At 45.4% G+C, this 27,289-nt stretch overlaps 1 pseudogene; it reads left to right on the top strand.

Moving 5' to 3' along the window:
• The first annotated feature begins 372 nt into the window (after positions 1 to 372).
• Positions 373 to 3,847, top strand: LOC123038873 (GMP synthase [glutamine-hydrolyzing]-like; annotated as a pseudogene).
• Positions 3,848 to 27,289: the final 23,442 nt, after the last annotated feature.

The raw sequence follows: 27,289 nt of genomic DNA, 5'->3' as shown, positions 1-27,289 counted from the left end.
TGGGAGTGTCCTGTGGCCGTCAAGAGTGTAACGGCGTACCAGCCCCACCTCTTTGCCATCTGCCAGCAGACGGCAAAGATTCTTTGCCATCTGCTGGCAGGTGGCAAAGAGATGGGGTTATTTTTTTCCAGGTAAAAAAAACTATGGGGTTATCCCCTCCCTCTCTCCCCACCCATCCACAACCCCACGTACGCCCCTCGCTCCTTCCTTCCTCACCCGCCGCCGCTCCCTCCCACCTCCTCCTCCTCCTTCTGCGCCCTAGGAGCCCCGCCGCCGCCCTGCTCCTACTCATCCACCGGCCAGCCCTACTGCGTCGCGAGCCCCTCCCTCCTCTTCGTGTTCCGGTGGTCGATAGTCGGGGTCAACGAGGAGATGCACGTGGCGGCGGCCATGGACGACTCCATGAGCGGGACCTCCGCCGTCGCGGCGCCTGCGGCCGGCGGCGCACTCCACGGGGCTCGGGATGTCCGCGGTGGCGCGGGCTGTGGACCGAGAGGCGGGGCCCTTGATGCGTTCCGCTCGAGGGGCTGGTCGGGCTGGCGCGGGATCTGAGCCACCGTTCATGGATTTCTCGCAGCTTGCACTACACCCTACTCCCCGCCGTCGCCGCCCACTCCTTGCTGCCGCAGCCGGTGATTCCACACGGTGAGGCAACTCCCTCCCCCTTCCCGCCTCCCGCCCCCCTCTCCCCCCTCATCCTTTCTCGAACCTGACAACCAAACTGGTCTCCCAGATCGGAACACATCAGCAGAGGCATGTTCTTCTTTAGAAGGCCAGACGTCTAGCGTTCGTCTTCAAGAGACCATGTCCATTTGACGTGCAACTACAATCTAGTGAGTTTCTCTGCCCCGAGTCACGACGACCTCCTTATGTGTGGATGTCAAAAGATGTGTGTTGTTTCTGCAACAGTGCAATGGCTGGTGAGGCAACTCTCTTTGAAAAATCCTTCAACATTATGTTTCTTCGTCTATGATTTAGTGCACTGTATGTGGTTGTTCTTTGCTTAGAAAACATTATCATCAGATCTGTTGGTATATGATGACTGGAAGTAATTTTAGTTTTAGATGAATTTCATTCATATGATGTGGTGTGTCCAGGCTCTTTTTTCTTTCTTTCAGTATATGATGTTGTGATTTAGTAGCTTGGAGCCTGGCACTTTAATTCAAAACTGATGTGGATACCTAAAATAATAAAAGAGCAGGAAATGGTGGCTAGCTATTTTATGGACTCCAGTACCACCCGGAGGTAGCTATTTTATTCTGTCATCTTGGATAGATGGAGATGGATTTAAACTAAGATTATTATGCTAATAAGTTCAGTTGCGTTTGTTGATTGGCTTATTTTGGGAGATTGTGAGACCCACATTTTGAGTTTGAACTGCTGGGCAACCTGCCCTTTTTCCGTAAGTGATAATTGAAATATAAGTGGGCTATTTTCTAAGTTAATACTTGGGTTTCTTGGGATGGTACCAACCTTTGGGGTAACAGGTTGTGTATTTACATGAGTTTTCTTTTTTTGTGGTAAGAAAAATGAGGATATAAGGTCATGGTCATCTGTATGGATCACACTGATCACAGCTTGCATATTACTGATTGTGTATTTACTAGTTTGGGTTTGTAGTGCATACCGATCTAAGTACACATGCTTCTTCGTAAAATTGTTTATACCTTAGCATGTTTGTCATAAACTTTTCAATCATCTGATTATACAAGGTGACACATCCAACCCAAGGAAAGGAAACACTGCGCCGCTTTCTTTTTGATGTTTGTGGGATTAAAGCTGACTGGAAGATTCAGGATGTGCTGGATGAGGAAATTAAGACCATCAGAAGTATGGTTGGGACTGATGAACTTGTGATTTGCGCGTTATCAGGAGGAGTTGACTCGATAGTTGCAGCCACGCTTGTTCATAACGCGATAGGTGATAGGCTTCATTGTGTTTTTGTTGACAATGGTCTATTGAGTTAGCCGTTCTTTCAGCATGTTCTGCTTCGGAATCAGTATGCAGCTAAACTAACATGTGATCTTATCTGCAGATACAAGGAGAAGGAACGAGTAATGTCAACCTTTAATAGTGACTTGCACCTTCCTATCACATGTATTGATGCTTCGGAGTAATTTCTTAGCAAGTTAAAAGGAGTCAAAGACCCAGAGATGAAAAGAAAGATTGTTGGCAAAGAATTCATAGCTGTCTTTGATGAATTTGCTCACATGTTAGAACAGTAGACAGGAAAAAGACCTGAATATTTAGTTCAAGGAACATTGTACCCTGATGTGATTGAATCATGCCCACCCCCTGGGAGTGGTATGACACATTCCCACACCATCAAAAGCCATCACAATGTAGGTGGTCTTCCTGAAGATATGAAATTGAAGCTCATTCAACCACTCAAGCTCCTATTTAAGGATGAGGTATTGATCTGCATCTATACATATATGTACTGAAAGATACCTCATACTGATACTTCATATATTTATTGATACTTCACTTTGCATGATCTGACATGCTGCTGAAAGATAGCTCATACTCGGAAATTATTTCCGTTTTGATTTCGAAGAAAATATTCCTATCACTTATTGTTTGTCAAATTTATGTCCTGCAAAAGGTGCGGAAGTTGGGTAGTATCTTAAATATCCCAGAGTCATTCTTAAAGCGACATCCATTTCCCGGGCCTGGTCTTGCTGTACGTATCCCATCAGGTGATGTTATAGAAGGCAATGCTTTGGAGGGTCTTCGTCAGGTTTGATCTTTTTCAACCATTGGTTTCTAAATCACCTTTGATATATGGTGTTAATTTTGGACCACTCTGTTTACGTATTCTAGGCGGATGAGATGTATGTTCAAGCCATTAGAGATGCAGGACTCTATGATACAATTTGGCAAGCTTTTGCTGTGCTTTTGCCTGTCGAAACAGTTGGGGTCCAGGGTGACCAGAGAACTTACGGCTATCCGGTTATTTTAAAGGCAATTACCAGTGAGGATGGCATGACTGCAGATTGGTACGCTGCATTGAACCTATCGCTCTATCATATCCCCTTTGGAACTTTATGATGCAATCGTACTCTAATGGTGTACTAGATGGCGATATTTTGTTGCAGTTCTGAGATAATAAGTTACAGCAAATACTATTCTGTTTGCTTTTTAGCTCAGTGTTCTAGAACAATACTTGGGCTTCCTGCTTCCCCTTTGGTTGCTCGGTTCCTGCTAGAGTAGTTTGTGAATACTATTAATTTGACTTAGACAATTCAGCATTAACCTATGTTACATTGCCTGTTGGCCTTCCCTTTTTAGGCAACCCAAAATCCATAATTTTCCTCAGTTGTAATGTACAGTTATAGTCTGCCAAGCTATGTTATTCTAAGCTATCTAATCAAGTCTCAACTGGTATCCCTAAGTTCGTGGACAGTTTGTTAATTATTCGATGCTGTGTATTTATTTATGTATTAGTTGCCGTTCTGATGCCCTTTGTCCATGTGGTCTTGGTATAGGATTGTTTTTAGCGCCTTATGCACTGTTGTGTACAGAAATGTGTTCTCTCTCTTCCTCTCATTTTGTTAACAAGCATTGATTACCGATGTTTCTGTTATTTGGCAACTCTCTCATTTTGTTAACAAGTGTTGGTAATTAAGGATGTCTCTATTATGTGGTAGAATCTAGTTCTTTTTGGAGTTCATTGATACTATCTTGAATATTTTGACTGACCTTTTCTTTTGTTTCTGTCAGGTATTATTTTGAACGCAAGTTCCTGGCCGATGTGTCGAGTAGGATCTGCAACAATGTGCGAGGCGTTAACCATGTTTGCCTAGAGATAACATCAAAGCCACCAGCGACAGTGGAGTGGGAATAGCCTGATAGTGCACTAAAGGACCCGGAATCGCAAATCATGCTCTGATGTCACATCATTTGAGTGGATGTTCTTATGTTGTGATCATTTAACACATAACGCCAATTACTATATCATTGTCTGGGGTTCCTAGATAGATCTCCTTGCCGTGAAAGATGATCAAAGCTTTGAAACTGCACTTATAATTGTCCTTTCTATTCTTAAATTATATTTCCCTGCCTTTCTAGAGCCTGTTGGACGGTCGTATCTCGCAATTTTATAGCAATACCACATATGTAATGCGAGCGTAATAGTATATGTTAGCAGTGATGGTTTTAGCAAATGCAAAGTTTCTTGTAAACCATGATGATACCACTTTTGATGGCACTATGTTGGCCTAATGACAACTGTCAGTGCACTCCTAACAGACGTTGGGTTGTGCTTAGGGCGCTCCCAATACATCAATTAAAGAAAGAGAATGGAGTTGTATGTTAGTGGAGATATGGCTCTAGCAAACATACCTTTTTTATAAAATTGATGAGCTGAATATCCAGGTAATGCTTTGTCTATAACTAATTTGGCGGCTAGATTTCTGTGAAGTTGTTAGACTGTAGTTCGATGGTTATGTATTAGGTAATGCTTTGTCTATAACTAATTTGGCTCCTAGATTTATTGAAGTTGTTAGACCGTATTTTGGTGGTTATATATGAGAGCTAAAGAACAATATCTACTGAACAATAAAGAACAATATGTTCTTTTTCTCTTAACAGAGCTTCTCTAAGCTTTTCTAATATGTTATCCTAGTTTATTCCTAGTAGCTCCGAGCCAACGTAGTGTGTGAACAAGTACTGAATGTTTTGTTTAGGCTTGGTTCTTATGTGATTTTTTCTTCAGAGACGGACAAGGAGGCCAAGAGATGGAAGTGAGGCTATATATGCAGTGCTTTGTTTGATGGGGAACTATCTTAGTTTGCCAGTATACGCTGTAGTGGTTTGTATTGATAATTCCATGCTAAATTTCCACTCAGTACCAAATGAAACTTGCTACTATTGGTAACATGTGTTGGATACATATGTGTTCATGACTATTGGTAATATGTGTTGAATATGCTATATTGGTCATATAAATATATTTGTGTTTGATTTCTGTGAAAATGAGTTGATATAAGAAAAAACAAAATTAAATGGGGCAATATAGTCACTTTGCCATCTGGCAGATGGCAAAGAGCTTTGCCATTAACTGGCAGATGGCAAAGAGGCCACGTGTCATCTACATGTAAAATTTGGGCTGGCTTATTTAGGCTCTTTGCCATCTGCCAGCAGATGGCAAACTGTTTGCCATCTGCTGGCAGACGGCAAAGCATGCAACCTTTGCCATCTACTGGCAGATGGCAAACAGCCTGCAGCCTTTGCCATCTGCTGGCAGATGGCAAAGTATGCCGTTAGCCTTCTAACGGGGCTAACCCCGTTAAGAGGCTTTGCCATCTGCCAGCTGATGGCAAAGCCACAGGCTCTTTGCCATCAGCCAGCAGACGGCAAAGAAGCCTTTACCGGCATGGTTTTAGAAAAACTGTTTGCCATCTGCTGGCAGATGGCAAAGCCTTTGCCATCCGCCGACCATGCCTTTGCCATCTGCCATGGAAGATGGCAAAGTGCCAGATTCCAGTAGTGTGATATGTACTGCGGGTTTAATGTCAGAAACATCAGGGGGTTTTCTACAAAATAGGATGACGGACTAAGAATACCTATTTATTTTATTATTATTAGTTATAGATCTCTACTATATTCCAACTTCTCTATGGTTCATACCCTCCGATACTACTCATAGATTCATCAAAATAAGCAAACAACACAATGAAAAACAGAATCTGTCGAAAACAGAACAGTCTGTAGTAATCTGTATCAAACGTATACTTCTCTAACTCCAACAATTCTGAAATAAATTGGTGGACCTGAGTAATTTGTCTATTAATCATCTGCAAAAATAATCAACCTAAAATCCCTCTGCAGTAAAAAATGAAAGCTAATCTCGTCAGCGCAAAAGTTTCTGTTTTTTACAGCAAGATCATAAAGACTTCACCCAAGTCTTCCCAAAGGTTCTACTAGGCACAAACACTAATTAAAACATAAAAAAATATCTAACCAGAGGCTATATGAATTATTTATTACTAAACAGGAATAAAATGCAAAGAACAAAAGTAAATTGGGTTGCCTCCCAACAAGCGCTAACGTTTAATGCACCTAGCTAGGCATGATGTTTTCAATGATGCTCATATAAAAGAAAATAATTGAAACATAAAGAGAGCATCATGAAGAATATGACTATCACATTTAAGTCTAACCCACTTCCTATGCATAGGGATTTTGTGAGCAAACAACTTATGGGAACAATAATCAACTAACATAGGAAGGCAAAACAAGCACAACTTCAAGATTTTAAGCACATAGAGAGGAAACTTGATATTATTGCAATTCCTAAGGGCATATGTTCCTCCCTCATAATAATTTTCAGTAGCATCATGAATGAATTCAATAATATAACCAACACAGCAAGCATTCTTTTCATGATCTACTTGCATAGAAAATTTACTACTCTCCACATCAGCAAATTTCTTCTCATGAATAGTAGTGGGAGTATCATAAGAGACACGAATACTATAAATTGTTTCCACATTAAAAGAGTAATGTTCAGAAAAAGGGTAACCATAATCATGACAAGTTTTATAAATATGATCATCACTACTTTTTATAGCATACGTATCATCATAATAATTATCATAAGTTGCAACTTTGTTCTCATCATAATCGATTGAAACCTCTTCCAAGATAGTGGAATCACCACTAAATAAAGTCATGACCTCTGCAAATCCACTTTCATACTTATCACAATAAGATTCAACATCCTCCAAAATAGTGGGATCATTACTTCCTAATGTTGACTCTCTTACAAACCCACTTTCATCAATATAATCATCATAAGTAGGAGGCATGCTATCATCATAATAAATTTTCTCATCAAAACTTGGGAGGCTAAAAATATCATCTTCATTAAACATAGCATCCCCAAGCTTGGGACAAACATTAATTGCAACAAATATATTCTCAAACATGTCATTCTCATCAAACATAGCATCCCCAAGATTGGGCCTTTTCCAACCATAAGCATAATCACTCTCATCATTAATAGTATGAATAACACCAATAGTATAGCAATCATCATCATCACAGTGATTAATATGAGCAACATCATTTGGGAGGGATACCTTTCTACCTTTGCTTCTCCATCTTTTCTTTTTCTTCTTCACATCATGTGTGGGTTCAACCCTCTTTTTTGAGATCCTTATTAATGAGAGTGGTTGAATAGAAAGCTCCTCCTCATTACCTCATTCATCATAAGAAATAATAGGATGGTATTGGGAAGTCTCTTCCCTTTCATTAGTATTCTCTTCATTTTCTATTTCTTTTCTTTTCTTTATGTAATTGGCAATATAAGGATTTTCAATGCAATTCACCGCACAATACATAAAAATTACTTCTAGATCCAAATCAAGAACTTTATCAAGGACAAATCTTGTAAGATCCTTAGTTATACATTTCACTTCTTCATAACCCACAAGTAAACTAAATTCATTATGATGTGCAAGGGAAATCAAGTCATCACAATTGTTGGACATGATTCGATCATGAAACAATTTGCATTGGGTATTTAAATGATCATGTTCATTGCAAAGTTCACAAGGATGGCAAAGAAATTTTAAATTTTCAGCACAAACTTCTAGCCTCTCTTGCAACCATTTAGTTTCTAAATACTTATGCCTCTTGCAAAATCTATCTTCCCTATTTGGTGTGTACTTGCAAACTATATGCACTCCACAAAAGTTGACAATCTTATAACAGACATTTTCATCATGACTAGTGTAATCATCATTAGTACCATGGATACTCAAAGAGTTCATACTAACAACATTGCAGTCATGCTCTTCATTCAAAGATTTAGTGCCAAACAATTTATAGACTTCTTCTTCTAGCACTTCAGCACAATTTTCCTTACCATCATTCTCACGAAAGATATTAAAAAGATGAAGCGTATGAGACAAACTCAATTCCATTTTTTTGTAATTTTTTATAGACAGATCTAGTGATAAAACATGAAACTAAAAGATTCGATTGCAAGATCTAAAGATATACTTTCAAGCACTCAACTCCCCGGCGACGGCACCAGAAAAGAGTTTGATGTCTACTACACAACCTTCTTCTTATAGACGTTCTTGGGCCTCCAAGTGCAGGGTTTGTAGGACAGTAGCAAATTTCACTCAAGTGGATGACCTAAGGTTTATCAATCTGTGGGAGGTGTAGGATGAAGATGGTCTCTCTCAAGCAACCCTGCAACCAAATAACAAAGAGTCTCTTGTGTCCCCAACACACCCAATACAATGGTAACTTGTATAGGTGCACTAGTTCAGCGACGAGATGGTGATACAAGTGCAACATGGATGGTAGATATAGGTTTTGTAATCTGAAATTATAAAAACAGCAAGGTAACTAATGATAAAACTGAGCGTAAATGGTATTGCAATGCTAGGAAACAAGGCCTAGGGTTCATACTTTCACTAGTGCAAGTTCTCTCAACAATAATAACATAACTGGATCATATAACTATCCCTCAACATGCAACAAAGAGTCACTCCAAAGTCACTAATAGCGGAGAACAAACAAAGAGATTATTGTAGTGTAAGAAACCACCTCAAAGTTATCCTTTCTGATCGATCTATTCAAGAGTCCGTAGTAAAATAACACAAAGCTATTCTTTCCGTTTGATCTATCATAGAGTTCATACTAGAATAACACCTTAAGACACAAATCAACCAAAACCCTAATGTCACCTAGATACTCCAATGTCACCTCAAGTATCCGTGGGCATGATTATACGATATGCATCACACAATATCAGATTCATCTATTCAAACCAACACAAAGTACTTCAAAGAGTGCCCCAAAGTTTCTAACAAAGAGTCAAGACGAAAACGTGTGCCAACCCCTGTGCATAAGTTCACAAGGTCACGTAACCCGCAAGTTGATTACCAAAAAGGACATCAACTAGATCACGTGAATATCCCATTGTCACCACAGATAAGCACATGCAAGACATATATCAAGTGGTCTCAGATCCTTAAAGACTAAATCCGATAAGATAACTTCAAAGGGAAAACTCAATCCATTACAGGAGAGAAGAGGGGGAGAAACAATATCATAAGATCCAAATATAATAGCAAAGCTCGCGATACATCAAGATTGTGCCAAATCAAGAACACGAGAGAGAGCGAGAGAGAGAGAGAGAGAGAGAGATCAAACACATAGCTACTGGTACATACCCTCAGCTCCGAGGGTGAACTACTCCCCCTCGTCATGGAGAGCGCCGGGATGATGAAGATGGCCACCGGTGATGGATCCCCCCTCTGGCAAGGTGCCGGAACAAGGTCCCGATTGGTTTTTGGTGGCTACAGAGGCTTGCGGCAGCAAACCTCCCGATCTATTGTGCTCCTGGATGTTTTCGGGGTATATGGACATATATAGGTGAAAGAAGTTGGTCAGGGGAGCCACGAGGGGCCCACGAGGGTGCGGGGCACGCCCAGGTGGGTAGTGCGCACCCCTGCCCCTCGTGGCCACCTGGAAGCTTCCTTAACGTCTGTTCCAAGTCTCGTGGATTGCTTCGGTTCCAAAAATAACTCTCCCGAAGGTTTCATTCCGTTTGGACTCCGTTTGATATTCCTTTTCTGTGAAACACTAAAATAGGCAAAAACAGCAATTTGGACGGGGCCTCTGGTTAATAGGTTAGTCCCAAAAATAATATAAAAGTTTAAATAAAGCCCATTAAACATACAAAACAGATAATATAACAACATGAATACTTCATAAATTATATATATGTTGGAGACGTATCACTCTTATCTCACAAAAGTGTTGTTGCTATATAGCAGTTTTCCTGTTTGTTTCCTTCTATTTTCTTTTCCTTTATTTTCTCTCACTTTTCTTTTCTTTTTTTCCGAGAGCAGTGAACGAATGGAAGGCGATATATATTGCATCATTTGACGGTTAAGTATGTATACCAAATAGGAACATATATATTACATCATTGGACCCATGCATAATAATGGCTAAGTGTGTATACAAAATAGGAACATCATTTGACCGATAACATACGGTTCCTCAGCGTTGACGTTTTCGTTTTTGAGTTAGCTTCTTTCCCTTCTTGTTTGTTGAAGAATAATTGAGCCCCTCATTGTGACTTTTCCTTTTGCATGGAGTATGATTTTTCTTAGGTAATGTAGTATTCTTTCTTCTTTTGATGTATACTTCATCATCATCGTCATCTTCCCTCATTGGGTTGCCGTACTGATTGTAGTCTTCCTCGTTGGCAACTCCATCCATTCTAATGATGTTCCTTTTGCCTTTCCTCACGACAACACGGCTGGGATTGCATGGGTCGGTTATGAAGAAGTATTGTGTCACGTGCTTAGCGTGTACCCATGGCTCATTTTTTGCGATAGCGTTCACGGTAGAGCCCTTGGCGTCGGGTATAGCTATGGTAGTGAAATTCTAGTTTTCTCTTTAGAAATTCTAGTTTTCTCTTTAGACACGGAACATCGTCGTGTTGTGCAGTCTAGAGTAGTCAAGCTCCCAGATCTCGTCGACCCTTCCGTAAAATCGTTCAGTTGCATCGTTGTCGCTGCCGGTCATGCATTCCATCGTCACCCCTGAGTTCTGATCATCAATGTCCATATCTTTACAATGTGTATCCATTGAAATCGTATGCCTGATAGGTTGGGAGGTTTGGAGAGGGGCCATGTGCTAAGGCGTATATGAGTAATCTGTCCTTTGAGCCCTCCTCCGGGGGATTAGCAATAATATGCCCTTTGAACCAATGCAGGAAAGTGGATTTGTGCTCTCTAGTAACTTCGGCATCCGTCCTGCATACCCCCCTATCACGATACTTCTTTGTGATAATTTTTATTATGTCGTCCGGCATCATGTTGTGCAGGAATGAAGGCCCCAGGTCTATTATGCCGTCCACAATATGGACACACAGATGCACCATCACGTCAAAGAACGTGGGCGGGAAGTACATCTCAAGCTCATTCAGTATCACAACGATCTCTTCCTGTAGCCTTTGGAGCTGCTTCACACTGATCGACTTTTGAGAGATGAGGTCAAAAAAGTTGCAGAGACCAATAAGTGTGTCATGGACGTGCTTGTCCATTATATCTCTAAGGGCAACAGGTAGTATCTGCATCATCATCACATGATAGTCATGGGACTTCATCTCGTTGAACCTTTTCTTGTCCATGTCTAGATATCTGCTTATCTTGCCACAATAACCGGAACTAACTTTGACTCCGGTAAGGCACTTAAAGAATTGATCAATCTTAGCCTGACTTAAGGTGAAGCAAGAAGGGGGGAAATAATTATCTTCCTTTATTTTCTTGCCCTTCTTCTCCCGCGCCTCTGTCTCCGTCTCTGTCTTGTCTGACTTTTTACGAGGCAGCATCTGCAAATATTCCCTGATATTCAAGTCTTGCAAGTCTTTTCTTACCTTCGGCCCATCCTTGGTCTTATCCAGCATGTCCATCAGTGTCGCAAGAAAGCTCTCAAGGACATTCTTACATATATGCATTTGATCAAGGCAATGAGGTGTATCGAGTTTGTGCCGGTACTCAAAGTCCAAGAACACAGACCTCGTCTTCCATACCTTCAGCAGCGGCTCCGGTGCCTTTTTCATCGTCTTTCCTGGTGCGGGGCACTGCTCCTAGTTTTTCAATAGCTCATCAATTTCTGCGCCGCTCCGTTTACGTGGAGGTCCTCGATGCTCAGCGTGACCACTGAATAGATCTCCACGGTTTCTGCATGGGTCATCCGGTTCGAGCCATCTTCGATGCCCCATGTACACGATTTTTCCAGATCCGCCATTTTTCCTTGACGTTAGCTATTGAGACGTCGTATCATCCATGCACCGCGTGCATCCACAATATCCATGGCACACCTGTCCTGCGACATATCCGTAACCGAGATAGTCATGCACCATCGTGGTCAGCGCGGCTCTCATGTAGAAATACTTGCCTTTGCTGGCGTCCCATGTCTTGGCCGGTATTTTCCATAACGTGTCTAACTCCTCTTGAAGTAGCCCCAAATACAGATTAATATTATTTCCTGGTTTTTTCGGCCCTTGAATCAGCATGCTCATGTGAATGTACTTCGACTTCATCCACAACTAGGGGGGAGGTTGTACATCCATAGAAACACGGGCCATGTGCTATGGTTGGTGTTCTAGTTGCCAAATGGATTCACGCCATTTGTACACGCGCCGAGCACGATGTTTCTTGCATCACATTCGGAATACCGATAGAAGTTGTTCAACGCTCTCCACTGGCTTCCATCCTTGACGTGTCTCAGCTTCGGATCATCTCCATCGTCGGGCTTCTTCCTCTCCGCGTGCCAGCGCATTAGCTTTGCTTACTTGGGATCTATGAAATACCGCTGGAGACGGGGAGTGATCGGTAAGTACCATACAACTTTCTGGGGACATTTCTTCTTGGCCTTCTTGTATCGAGAAGCATTGCACACCGGGCAGCTTGTTTTTTCCGTGTGCTCCTTCCAATAAATTATGCAATTGGTGATGCATGCATGGTATCTAACGTGCGGCAGATCAAGAGGGCACACGATCTTCTTGGCATCATCAACACTAGTAGGACATAGATTCCCCGTGGGAAGAACATCCTTTAGGTACTTGAGATGCTCATCGAGGCTAGTGTTCGTCCATTTATTTTTAGCCTTCGTCTTCAGGAGTTGGAGCGTGAAACTCAAGCGGTTCACCTCAGGATTGCAACCATCATACGATGGTGTGTTCGAGTCTACCACCAGTTGCTGTAGCTTAGCCTCCTCTCTAGAAGCAGCAAACTCAGTACTCGTCTCCTTGTGAAGCACTGCTTGAACATGAGGGTCCCACACGATTGAACTTAGTACTGACGAACTCTGCTGCATGGAGTCCACGTTCTCTCCGCCGCCATGTCCGGCCCCTTCTCCGCCGCCATGTACAGCCTCTTCCCTGCCGCCATTATCGATCATCTCTTCGTCTTGCCCCGTGTCATCATTGCCTTCCCCGTCGGCGTCCTCAACATCGTAATCCTCATCTTCAATTATCCACCGAGTATAGCCATCCATGAAACTAGTCATGAGCAGGTGCGCTTCGACACGACCATCATCATAGGGGTTGAGCCAAACTATTCCTCTGCATTTTCGACACGGACATAAAACCTCTCTCAGGTTATTTTCTTTCATGTCCTGCACCGCCGACCGCAACCACCTGGCCACCATCGTTCCACTGACCATAATGAACGTCTGCATGGTAATAATAAACAAATTGATTATAAAAATGCTGAAGGCATCAAAGTCATATAAAATTCGGTATGACCTTCCCTAAAAATAGGACATATATAGATCTAGAGTTTGCCCAAAATTCGCCGAAGCGGAAATAAATTGACATTTCGGCAAAACATAGGCAAGTCAAAAGCACAATTCGGCATCAACTCATGTGACACACACAATTTCCATCATATATGGCCCAATTATCATATCACACACACATACACATATTTCCATTTTGCAAAAGCACGGAATTTTAATCACCTCTATCTCGAGATCGAGCACACGGTGAAGATGATGATGTAGGGAGATCAAAAAGTGCACACAGATCTTGACAAAGATAAATCTAGTTAGGGGGCAAATAGTTCACTTAACTAAATGCTACATCTACCTAGCTAGCTAATTTGGGAGGAGACAACTTCAACTAGTGGAGGGGGAAGGAAAAAGAGAAAGGAGATATATGAATGGAGGTGGTGTAGTTAGCTAGGAGTAATAAAGAGAGAGAAAGGTAGGTATAAGAGGGAGAGTATTGGGGGAGAAGTATTGAGGAAGAAGAAGAGTGAGAGAGAGAGAGGATGTGGGAGGTAGGGGAAAGGGAAGAGAGGAGATGGGGGAGGGGAGGACGGGAAAAAGGTGGTGGTGTGCTACGTCTTAGCAGTAGCGCGGGAGGAAAAATGCGCTACTGGTAAGAGCGTAGCAGCAGCGTGCTGTTCACACACACGCTACTACTAAGCGGGGCAAACCATGTGCCCAATTTAAAAATTAGCAGCAGCGACCGGAGCAAAAGCGCGCTACTACTACTGTATTAGCAGTAGCGCGTGTCGTGACACAGCGCTGCTGCTAAAGTTTAATGGGTATTGTTGGTCGATTTTTGTAGCAGCGCGGTTTATCCACCACATGCTACTGCTAAATGTGTATCCGTAGCATGTGTATTGTACACGCGCTACTGCTAATTAGCAGTAGCGCTTCTTTTTGTGCCGTGTTGCTGCTAAGATTCTGTGTATAAGGTTTTCCCTAGTAGTGAGAGGGGGTAGGCCACGGTGAATAATTGCTTCTTCTCATGTTTTTTCCTTTACACTCTTTAAAGTTCTCTCTCGGTGCCGTCTAGGAAGTTGACCGGCACCGAGAGAGGGGGTAGGCCACGGTCAACAACTGGTTCTTCTCATGTTTTTTACTTTACACTCTTTAAAGTTTTCTCTCGGTGTGGGTCTAGGAAGTTGACCGGCACCGAGAGAGGGGGTAGGCCACGGTCAACAACTGCTTCTTCTCATCAGAAGTCTTTTATCGAAAAAAATCATCAAAAGACATGGAATTTTCAAACTTTGGTCATACAAACATATGAAATATGAGATATAAAAAAGATAGTGCCAAACAAAAACATAGAGAGAAGGAAAACTTTTAGAGTAGTGGTTATCGAGGGTCGATTATCGGCTCTCATTAATGGCCACTCTTTCCGAGAGACCCTCTCGGTAAAGCATTTAACCTAGATCTTTATCGTTCCCCTTTCTTTCTATCTTCAACACACTGACAATGAACGTGACTATCATATCATGTGCAGCATGGTGGGCGGCATGATGGAGCCGTCGCTGCGGCCCCGCTGCTTCTGCAGCTCCACGTTGGTGGCATGATGTCCATCATGAAGCCCAGGTTGCTGAGCTCGCGGTACTCCTGGCAGATGGCACAATACTCGAGCCAGCAGAAGTGGACGCAGCAGTCCGGGAAGGGGGTCTCCCGGAGCCCGTACTGGGCGCGCATCTTTGTGCGGTAGACACAGGAGTAGATCCACTAGCACTGCCACCCCGGCAGCACCCCACTGCCATGTACAGCACTGCGCCGGCGCCGCTCGCCATGGGCATTTTTTCTACTCTGGTGGTCAAGGCGTTTGGAGAATACTTGATAGAACCAACTATCACACACATCGAAGGGCTCCTAGCACTATCAAAAAGCAAGAGGGTGTCCAGGTACGCTTGGATCCTTGGATTGCATGCACTGAAAATGGAAAAGCTGCTCATATGCTCAAAAAAAGGCAATATCAGGACCATTGCAAGAAGCCCACATCATTCTTAAAGCAGTTGCATGGACCGCTGGATTTCACAATCTTTCTTTAGCATGCCCGGGTCACATAATGACATCAACATTCTGAAGTGTTCTTCATTGCTCGCTATGTTGACTATGGGACTAGGTTCCATGCAACTATACTAGCAATGTTCATGACTACCACATGAGCTACTATCTTTGTGATGATACCTATCCTTCATGGGCGAGCTTCATAAACACCTTCTTTGAGCCAAAGGGTAGAAAAAATCTCACTTTGCCCAAAGAAAAGAAGAAGCTAGAAAATATGTGGAGAGGCATTTGGAGTGCTCCAAGCCTGTTTTGCAGTTGTTCGAGTACCTACAAAAAATGAGATATGGAGACGTTGTGGATGGTGATGATAGCTTGTGGTCATGCACAACATGATTGTGGAGGATGAGGGTAAGTCATTTTCCATATGTAGCTTCAGAATTCCACCACCGAATTGTGGTCTGGATTTTGAGCGGATGGGTGATCCTGTCAAACCTCCACCACCGGATCAGCCGACGTTTTAGGATTTCAATCAAATGCATCAGCATATTCGGCATTAAGGAACTCATGATTTGCTTCAGAATGATTTGATTGAGCATATGAAGATGCTTCAAGGGAACAACAAGAACATATGTCGGAGAAAGTTGAATTTAAATTGGAACAATTTTAATTTAAAAAATTTATATTTTGATTGTAGTTTATATTTAAACTATTGTTCCACTGGAATATTTCCATGCTATTTATGGATGAGTTGTGTTATACCTATAGTTATTTGGGGTGCCTCGAAGATAGGAAAAAACAGGGACAGACAAGGACCAACATTTGGTGCACAGGGTTGGAACGTCGGCTCTCCTATCGGTGTCCGTGTACGTTTGATGTGTATGTTTCCGTGTTGTTCATTGGAGCTGCCCCTGTGATATCGATGTTTTAAAGCGAATAGATACCACTACTGCAAACGAAACATCGCTTATTTGTAATTTAGTGTGTCGAAGATGTAACATTATTAAATACATCACTCCAGAGGGAGCTTGCCATCATAGAGGAACTTCTGAGAATTCTTATCGTAAATTGGTCATGGTGCTCGAGAGAGTGTAGCAGAATTTGGTGTTGGAGTCCATAAAATATTTGCAATATAGATTGCTTCCATCCATGAGTTATGAGATACAATCAAACTGAAGCATGACTATGAATTGGAGCTAAATTTGGAGAAAGGAAGGATATGATGCGGAAATTTTGAAGCGGTAAAGACGTGATACCTGAGAGAGAGAGAGAGAGAGAGAGAGAGAGAGAGTGTTGTACATATCACATCGCAGTGGTATAGAGCTATTAGTGCATCCCAATGATGCAAAGGTCAGGGGTTATCCTCATTTAAAAAAATGTTATGAGTATAAGAATAGGGAAATAGTACACACATGTTATCATTGTAGTGATAAATCAGTACGTCATACATTGTTGTTGCATAGCTAGTGGTGCAGATGGTGCAAATTTTACAAGTGGCAAAAACTTTTTCTTTTGACAGAAGCCCATACTGTCTCCCTTTCTAATTACTTGAAGTTCTAGCCTTGTTCTAAGTCAAACTTATTTAAGTCTGACTTTTTTCGCTAAAGGACTTCTCATTGAATAGATATATCGAGGTGATACAATCGTATCGAAAGAAAGCCCGGTCTCTGCATAGCTAGATGCACACAGCCAAAAAGTCCAGAGCACCCTAATTTTTTTCGATACAATGCCAAGCAATAAATCGTGTCCAGCCTATGGAGCGGTACATCTTATCCGTAAATCACACCGCCATCCATGGGGATAGAAAACCTAGCTGGCCGTATGTCCAGCCTTGTAGACACCATTATAAAAAGGTCCCTGTCCTCCGGCTACTGCAGGATAGACCAAGTATGAAGCCATCGTGTACAAGCATGAATAAACTGCATAGGAGATGAGACACATTTATTGTTAAAAACCACATCATTCCTGGTAAGCCACATTGCCCAGCATAAGGACGCCGCTCCCACAAGAATATGTGCAGAAAATTGTTTATCAATGCCCCGCAACTATTTTCCAAAAATATTCCGTGCACTACGTGGTGGGTATAGATTCAAATCTACTTGGACCAAGACCCAAACTGCCCGAGCGAACTTGCACTCAGAAAATAAGTGTTTGATAGACTCATCATGTTGGCAGAACATGTCTTGGAACCATGCCAGTTTCATCGTGATAATTTATCTCTAGTTAGGATGACTCCTTTGTTTAGAAACGAGAGGAAAATCTTCACTCTCACAGGAATTTTTAGCTTCCACAATTTCCTGTTATCTACTCAAACATCACAATGAACCATTGCATCATACATGGATTTGATCAAAAATTTGCTATTCTGATGCAAGTTCCATCGAAAAGTGTCTGGCTCATCTGACAGTTGAATGTCCTCCAGGCGAGTGAATAATTCATTCCATGCTGCGAGACGAGTGCCCAAAAGACCCCTACGGAAAGAAATATCGGGGGTTTCTTGTCCTAAGACTTGTTTGATCGTGACAAATTTATGTCTGACAATCCGTTACAAGCTCGGATATTGTACCATTAGTGAGTTGTTCCCTAGCTAGGTATCTTCCCACAAATGAACCTAAGAACCATCCTTAACCGAGAAGGTCCCAAATTGATAGAAGAATTCCTTGGCCTTCATGACACCACAACAAAAATGTGAATCCCCTGTTTTCCAATGAATTTGAGAAATGGCATTGGATCCACATACTTGTTGCGAATGATTTCCTGCCATACACCATTCTCAGTGAGTGGTTTATAAACCCACTTGCTGAGAAGAGCAATGTTTTTAATCTCAAGTTCTTCAATTCCGAGGCCCCCTTGACTTTTAGGTCTCCACAATACGGTCCACCTAGCCAGTCGATATTTCTTGGTTTCATTATCACAATACCAAAAAAATCTGGATCTAAAGTAGTCTAGACGCTGTAGAGCCCCTTTCGGCAGGTGGAAGAATGACAACATATATGAAACCATGTTGCTTAGGACATAATTGATCAAGATCAACCGCCCCCGTAAGATCAGAGTTCGGCCTTCCAACTGGCTAAACATTTCTCAAGTCTCTCTTCCACATGCTTCCACTCAGCGATAGTTAAACACCAATAGTGTATGGGAATACCCAGATGCCAAACTGGAAACTGCTTGAGCTGGCATCCAAAAATCTCAGCATAGTCAGGTGCTGATTCTCCAGCATCGCCAAAGAAAAAAAGTTCGCTCGTATGAAAATTAATTTTGAGGCCAGAAAGTTCCTCAAAAGCACATAAGAGCAGCTTGAGATTTCGTTCCTTATCTATATCATGATCCATGAATAGTATCGTATAATCCGCATATTGTAGAATGGATAGACCATCTTCTACCAAGTGTGGAATGACCCCACTAATTTGACCATCCATCTTAGCCAACTCAACAAGGGTAGCTAGCATGTCGGCCACAATGTTAAACAGAATAGGAGATGCGGGGTCGCCTTGATGAAGCCCCTTCCTTGTATGAAAATAGTTGCCAATGTCAGCGTTAACTTTTATGGCCACACTACCTCCAGAGACAATGCTCTCTACCCAGCGACACCATATTTGGGAAAATCCCTTCATGTGCAAGGTTTGCAACAGGAAGGGCCACTTAACTTTATCGTAGGCTTTCTCAAAATCAATTTTAAGAATGACACTGTTCAACTTTTTCTGGTGTAGTTCATGTACAGTTTCGTGCAGGACCACTCCATCTAATATGTTGCGGCCGTGCATAAATGTTGTTTGAGTGGGTTTTACGACATGGTCAGCTACACCGTTCAACTGATTACTCGCTACCTTCATACAAAATTTAAAACTTACATGTAGAAGGCAAATTTGTCGATATTGTTGAATACGACTAGCCTCCTTAATCTTAGGCAATAGGATAATTTCCCCAAAGTTTAAACGAGAAATATTAAGGTCCTCAGAATGCTGTTGGTTAAACAACTAAACCAAGTCTGCCTTAATCACGTCCCAAAAGCTTTGACAGAACTCTGCGGGAAAGCCATCCGGTCCCAGTGTCTTGTTGTGTTCCATCTGAAACACCGAAGTTCGAATTTCCTCCTTGGAAAACGGAGAGGTTAGGAATTCATTTTTCGCTTCCATAACTTGAGTAATGTCATGAGTAACGGATTCATCCAACTGAAAATTAGTTTCGGCTGAAGGCCCAAAAAGATCTTTGTAAAACTTAGTGATAAAATTTCTAAGTGGTACGTCCTCCTCTATTCAGCCTTCCTCCTAGTCAAGGGAGAATATACGCTTCTTTCTACTTCTATCATTGGCTAGCATTTGAAAGTATTTCGTATTATCATCACCTTGCACCAGTGAATCCGCCTTGCTACACTGGTACCAGTTAATCTCTTCCTCACACAGTAGGCGGCCAATCTTCTTGTTAAGATTGTTTTTTTGCTCAATCTCAACAGCAGACAGAGGCCTCACCTCTGCTATTTTATCAAGGGGATGAATCAAGGTACAATCACACTTTTTCTTTTTTGTAGATGCCAGTAGTGTGCTTGGCCCATCCTCGAAGAAATCGACGCAAGGCGCAGACTCGATTATTCCATCATTGAATGGATGTGTTACCGCGAGGCTGGCGCGTCCACTCCTTCTTAACCAGCTCTTGAAATCCCTCTCTAGTGAGCCATCCTAGTTCAAATTTAAACTGGTGACTGTTAGAACTTGGGGTTGGTTGTCCAAAATCGGTTAGTAACGGAGTGTGATCCGGTAAGGCCTCAGTTCTTTCTAGCGCCCGAACAGAGGCTAGGGGATATTTATATTCCCAGTCCGTGGTAACTCGCTGATATAACGACATTAAAGAGGAAAGGCCACCTAGTGCCAAATCGATCATTGTTTTTTTCCTGCTGATATCGAAGGATATTAAAATCCCCCCCCCCCCCGATTAACATGGGATGGGGATTGTCTCGACAGGGATTAACCAATTCTTTTAGAAATGCAGACTTAAACTCCTGTTGAGCGGCGCCATTTACATCCACCAGACTCCCGATGAAGTTATCGGACTTATTTCTAAGGTGGAACCTGATATGATACTCCCCCTTTGACCTGGACAATAGTTGTTAGTATGTAGAGTTAATACCTAGCAATATTCCCTCAGAACTCTCGGTCGGTGGTAAGACGGGCCATTCGTAATCAAAACCACATGAGAAGTGGTCAAAATCACGTGTTGGAAAATCACGTTTACCCGACTCAGTGATACCACAAAGTCCAATGTATGATCCTTTACACAATCGGCAATGTGTTTGTGTTTAGCCAAGTCACCAAGACCTCTGCTATTCCCGAACATGCCTCTCATGATGAACCAACATTATGTTTAGAGACATTTGCCTTCTTAGAAGAGCACCCTCTTTTCTTTGCCGAGTTAGACTTGTTCTTGCGCACCGACGCGACAAGCTCAAAAAGCGTAGTGTCGCATACAGTATCGTCAAGGTCTACTTCAGTCGTATCTTTAACCAAATGAGAGAGAAGCTTGCCTTCATCATTGGCATCAACATCCTCATCCTCCTCATCTGATACGAGAGGGTCGACAAAACTCGATAACTTCGGAGCAACCGTAGGCCGGTCGAACACCAGTTTTTTTAGAGCCTTGACCGAAAAATCTATCTCATTCTCATTACGTCCTAGTGACACCCCAAGTCTAGTGATATTCGAAGATACTTTGGAATTATCAAAAGACATAAAAGATTTGCGAGAGGGGGTACCTCCGAAGTCGAGGTTGCAAATAGAAGTCCTGTGCATGGCCTTCACCATAGAGTTCTCGTCAGTGGCCGCTGCGCCTTAGTGGCGAAGGAGTAATGCCCGCTGCGCCTCAGTGGCGAAGGAGTAATATGAGCCTCGGAGCCCATCTCATCGACTCCGAGAGGCATAGTAGACTGCTGCGACGATGAAGAAGAAGATAGTGGGGGCTGCTCCTCAGCCTCCTCAAGTCCAGAAGTCCCCCCCCCCCCCCCCCCCGGGGGCGGAGGAGTAGATGATAACGTGCGTAGCTCCGCCATGGCAAACTCCTGTCCAACTCGAATGGACGGGGAGAAGATCACACCACATCGAGTCGGAGAGGCAGGAGTCGGTAAGGTGCACACATGACTCCCGACGTGGGGGTTAGGTGGTGGCGACCAGCGAGTCGAAGATGGCGGTGTCGAGGGCCGGGGCGCCGGCGTTGTAGGAGGAGCATCCTTAGACGAAGTAGCCGGCCCCGACGGAGTAGACCCCTTTAATGATGATGAAGCAGAGGGTTCGAAGGTGTGACGGCAATGGCCATCTGCATGGGCACCACACCACCCGAGGAAGTAGGGTCCGAAGAGTTGTTGGATCATGAAGTGGGTTTGGACCTCTTGCTTGGATCATTGGTCCTTGCTGTATGCTCCCTGTCATGCCCCTTGTCGCCCCCTAGATCATCGACGTGCTCCCAGACTCGAGGCACAAAGTCACTATCAACGCGGAAGTCTGACTCTTCAAGACTGTACCAGAACTCATAACCATTCCTTTGGACCACAACGTCTCAACAAAGAGAACCAATTGTGCTACTTTTGAAAGCATCAAGGTTCAATACCGCTACCTGGATACGAATAATTCCTTTCCGGCGCAAATAGAGAAGATCAACATGGAGAGTAGCACCAATCACCGAGAAGGCTGCCCAAACCCCAAGAAGTGTCGGAGAGCGTGAGGGACCCCATGCACATGAACCCAGATAGGAATTAGCTTGAAACAGTGTGGTATCTTCTCTGACTTACAAGGATTAAACTCGATAGTGACATTGTGAGATTTGATGAAAACTATGAAGCCAGTCACCCTCTGTAGAACCTCCTCAGTCGGAAAAGGACATGAGAAAAGTGTCCTTGCCATGCGATATGGCCTCCCACATCCACTGCTGCTGGTAATGAGCAATCTTAGCAACCTCTGCCTCCACGATACTAGGAGTGATAGAGCCACCAGAAATAGAGACCAACGCCGTCAGTGAATCCTGTGGTGCAAGATCCTCCCTGTAGACATTGTCAGGCATCTGGAAGAAAGCCATATTTTTAGTTACATAACCACATAATATCGCCACTGGCTTCGGCATCTTGAGAGCAGGGCAACGCCACATGGTCATCGGGTGATTAATCTTGTCGCAAATAAACTGTACTGTTGTGTCTCGCAGTTATCATAAGTGTGCCCAGAAGATTGACACTTCGAGCACCATACCTTCTTAGGATTAGCGGTCACCTCGGCTGCCCCTGAAAGTTGTATCGTACGCTGCTGTTGCAACGAGCTGAACTGCAAAGGAGAGTTCCACTCATAACCCACTGCCATCATAGACAAAGAAGCGGGCACCTGCACCAATGGCGACATCATAGGGGCCGCCGATGGATTAGTGGTAGGTGGTGCAACTACTCCTTGATGAGTTTTGTGATGACCACCCTTGCCGCCTTTGCCTTCCGAGGGCGTGCGGCTGCATGAACACCGGAGGCGGCTGGGTTTTATGGCATGCGGGCGTTGAAGCCGTCCGCCACCTGCGTGCCGGCTCTACCGAGGTGTTGCATAGACTAAAACACTGCCATTTGCTGTTGCTGCTATGCATAGCCACCCGTCGGTTGAAGAAGCAACGGCTGTTGTTGCACGAACTGACCCAGGGTAGCGAAGAACGGCTGCTGAAAGTGAGCTTGATACGCCAAGGACTGCTGCAGGGGCTATTGTTGTACCTGAGGCTGCTGCGGCGGCACAAAGCCACCCGGCGTCACATACGGCCACGCGGCCTGCACCGGTGCATATACACCCGGAGCGAAGCCAAGCGCGCCACCCATCGGAGAAGAAGCCGTCTGGGAAGAAGTTGGAGGCTGCAAGGGCTGGTTGCCGGTGGTGGTGCCCGACGGCGCGAAAGGGAAGTTGCGCAACATCGTTGGAGAGGCGATGACGGTAGCGAAGGTGCGATTGAAATTAGGGTTCACCCCCCTGCACTTTCCTGTTCCACTTATGTCCAAGCCAGCGACCAAGATAAACCATCTGAAGCGGACGCTCAGGATACGCCTGTAGACCTGGTGCATCTGCCAATGTCGGATCTGGAATAGCGACCGTCGTGACGGCCTGTTGTGTTGTCCCGAGGGCGGCGAAGGCGCACGGAACTCCGGCGGGATTCCTCCATCGCCGAGACAAGCTCGCGGCAGTAGATCACCGAGCATTCTTGGCGGTGACAACCAAGGTGGCAGAACCGGGCGGATCCAAGGCTTCATCGGAGGCCTCGATCGGCCGGGAACCCCGGAGATGCCGCGGGAGGGAGCTGCAGCCATCCCCGACACATTCGAGGAGGAGGCCGGTGCGCCCTCCACCGAGACCGGTGATGGTTCTTCGATCTTGTCCGACCTGCAAACAGAAGATACCTCACCTGCCCGTCGAGTCGAAGGTCTCTCCCAAACCCTAGACCCTTGAGTAGGGTAGCCGATGTCCGCCCAGAACTCGTCTGCCAACTCGTCGTCCGTTTTCCTCCGGCGAAGTGCAGTAGACAAAAGAGAAGAGTTGTCGAGGGACGAGTCGTGGCCCGTTTGCGTCGTCTCCTTCGCGTCGGAAGAACCAAGGCACGAGAACCGGGAGCCTGATTTGCCCGGCAGCGTCAGCGACCAACAAGGCGCCAGAGTCAGTCGCCGCCGAGAGCCGATCTGCATTTCTCTATCTCCAAAAACTAGCTCCAGCCTTGGTCTTCATGATTATAGCTGCACGTACATGTGTTGAGATGTGTATATTGCATGTATATTTCTTGTAACACAAACGACCGTCCTCCTCCCTTGTGTAGTTGAGGACGTGGCTACCCTTGTACCTATATATATACGTGCATATGCACCCGATCAATATATCGTGAGTTGCATCAATCCTCTAATCTCCTACATGGTATCAGCCTAACTCGGTCTACCCTCGCGCGCCCTGCAACCCTAGCTGCCGCCGCGCATTACCTCTTTCTGCCGCCGCTCTAGCTTCTGCTACGCCTCTCCCCAGCGCGCCCTAGTCGCTGCCGCACCTCACGTCCCAACCAGCTGCGCTGCTCCCTTGCTTCTAGCCACGCCCCGCGCTGCTTTCGCATCTCCAGCCGAGCTGCCGTTTTCCTCAAAGACGTGCGTCGCTTCTACCTTAGCACCCAGCCATGCTGCTTTCGCCTTCCAGCCGTGCCGCTCATCCATCGATGCCATGTCTCACTCGAGCCTCTCCCACCGCAGCAACCCGTTCGCCTCTTCCTGCGAGGCCGGCTCTCTGCCCAACCCGGCGTAAATCCGTGACCTGCCGATCTTCGATCGCGTTCCGATCAAGCTATTCCACACGGAGGCCAACTTCTATGCATGGAAAACCTATTTCAAACTCCTCTTCCGTGAGGCCACACTGGATGGCAGTTTACGCCACCATCATCCGGTGGCTCTTCCTCACCGTGTCCAAGGACATCTTTCACACTGTTGTTCACGACGGTGATGATGCCTACACGGTGTGGACGAAGATCGTCGGCCTCTTTACCGACAACAAACTCCAATGGATCGTCTTCTTGCAGCAAGAGTTTTTTGGTTGCCACCAAAACGACTCCTCCATCGATGCCTACTGCATGCGCCTCCAAACTCTCTCCGACGAGCTCAACGACGTTGGCTTCAAGGTTGGGGACGAGCACCTCCTCTCCACCCTCACCGCCGGCCTCAACGAAGATCTCGGTAATGCCGCGTCCAATCTTACTTATGAACGGGCGGTGGCCTATCTACCTCTTGAGCAGCGTCGCCTGAAGAACCTGCGGGCTCATGCGGTTCATACCGCCTTCGCCGCCGGCTACTCCCACGGCGGGTCTACATCAACACCTCCTGCTGGGGGCCACGGTGCCTCGCTGCTTCCGCAGCCTCGCCCACCGGTGCCTCCAGCAGCCGCAGGTGCGGGTGGCTACGGCACACCCTGCGGCACCTCCTACGGCTCCCATCCACCTCGGCCTCCGGCGCCGGTGCCCCCGCCCCAACAACAGCAGCAAAACCAGGACGACCGGCGCGGCTGTAGTGGTCGCCGTGGCGGTGGAAACCGCAGCAACAACGGCGGTGGACAGCAGCATGGTGGTGGCCAGCAACAGCAACTTGCCTCGCCACCATGGGGCACCGGCCACAATCCCTGGACCGGGGTTTTACACGCCTATACAATTCCGGTTCCCCGCGCTCCACTTCCAGTACTTCTCGGGCATCGACCAGCGGCACACCAGGCCTTCTACGCGGCCCCCAGCTCGGCGCTCTGACACCACCGCCTCCCCCCTACCCTGCACAGTTTGGCCATGGCGCACCAAATCCCAGTGGGGGGGGGGGGGGTATGACAGGGTTTGCTGGCTACCCCACGCCGCCGGTCTCCTACGACCCGGCTCTGCTCTCGGCGCTGCAATACACGCCTCAGCCCTGTTCTTACACTGACGATGGCGACTAGTTCATGGACACCGGTGCATCATGGCCCTGTTCTCCTCTACGTCTCCCGTTCACACATCTTCTCGTATCATCTATGGTAACGACGCTGGTCTTCCCATTACTCATGTCGGTTCTACTCCCTTTCCATCTACGTCTAGACCATTATCTCTTAATAATGTGCTCGTGTCTCCTGAACTTATTCAGAACTTAGTCTTTGTTCGTAATCTTTCCTGTGATAATTTTGTAACTGTTGAATTTGACAAAGTTGGTTTCTATGTTAAGGACGCCCGCACCCGGATGGTTCTTCGCCGATGTGACAGTCCCAGTGACATATACCCCGTCCAGCCTTCATCATCATCACGCAGTGGACCTCTCGCTCTTTCTGCCGGCATTGATCTTTGGCACGCCCATCTCGGTCATCCTAGCACCACCGCACTTCGTCAAATAGTCAAGGGTTTTTCTTTTTCATGTAATAAAGCGGATGCTCATTCTTGTCAAGCATGCCGCATGGGCAAACATGTTAGACTCCCATTTAGTTCTTCTTCGACAGTTGCTTCTTATCCTTTTGAATTAATTCATAGCGATGTGTGGACGTCACCTATCACAAGTAATTCTGGTTTTCTATACTATTTTGTTATTCTCGATGACTACTCTCATTTTGTGTGGACCTTTCTGCTTCGTTGGAAATCTGACGTTCCCGCCACCCTCCTCGCCTTTTTCTCCTATGTGTCTACACAGTTCAGTCGTCCCATCGATGCTATACAAACCGACAACGGGAAGGAATTCGATAACCTCACCATCCGTACACTTCTCTCCAACCACGGCACCATCTTTCGGTTAACCTCGGGCCGAACGCGTTCTTCGTATCTTAATGACTGCGTCCGCACTCTTATGTTTCACGCCTACATGCCACCCCGGTTTTGGCCGGATGCCCTTGCCACCACCACCCTCCTCGTTAACCTACGTCCGTGTTGTGTCCGTTGGAACTACACCCCGCATAATCTTCTCTTTGGGTCTCCTCCATCCTACGACGGTCTTCGCATTTTTGGATGCCTCTGTTATCCTAGTGTCGCAGCCACCGCCCCTCATAAACTTTCCCCTCGCTCCTTGCCTTGTGTCTTGCTCGGTTACCCGGCTAACACTAAAGGCTACCGATGTTATGATCCGGTGAGACACACCGTGTCATCACCTCTAGGCATGTTTATTTTGACGAGTGCTCTTTTCCTTTTGCACAGGAACAAATGGAGGTGCCACCTGCTGGAGATGATCACCCCTTGGCTGTCTCTACTCATGGACATGTTGCACTGGGACCTTTTCCTTTGGGTCGTGCACCGTTGGCCCCGCCAGCCCCTCTGCTGGCTTCGTCGGAGTCATTGCCGGCCTCGCCTGGCTCGTCGGCCTCACCAGCCACGCCAGCCTCGCCGACCTCGCCGGTCACCCCGGCCACGCCGGGCTCTTCGCCGGCTTCGCCGGCCACGCCGGCCACCCCGGGCCCTTCGCTAGCAACGCCGGCGCCTTGACCAGCTTCTTCAGGGCAGTCGCCCAGCCCGGCCGTGCATGGCG

This window comes from Triticum aestivum, chromosome 2B (genome assembly GCF_018294505.1).
Source record: "Triticum aestivum cultivar Chinese Spring chromosome 2B, IWGSC CS RefSeq v2.1, whole genome shotgun sequence".
Lineage (NCBI taxonomy): Eukaryota > Viridiplantae > Streptophyta > Magnoliopsida > Poales > Poaceae > Triticum > Triticum aestivum.
This window is presented reverse-complemented; position numbering and strand designations above follow the sequence as displayed.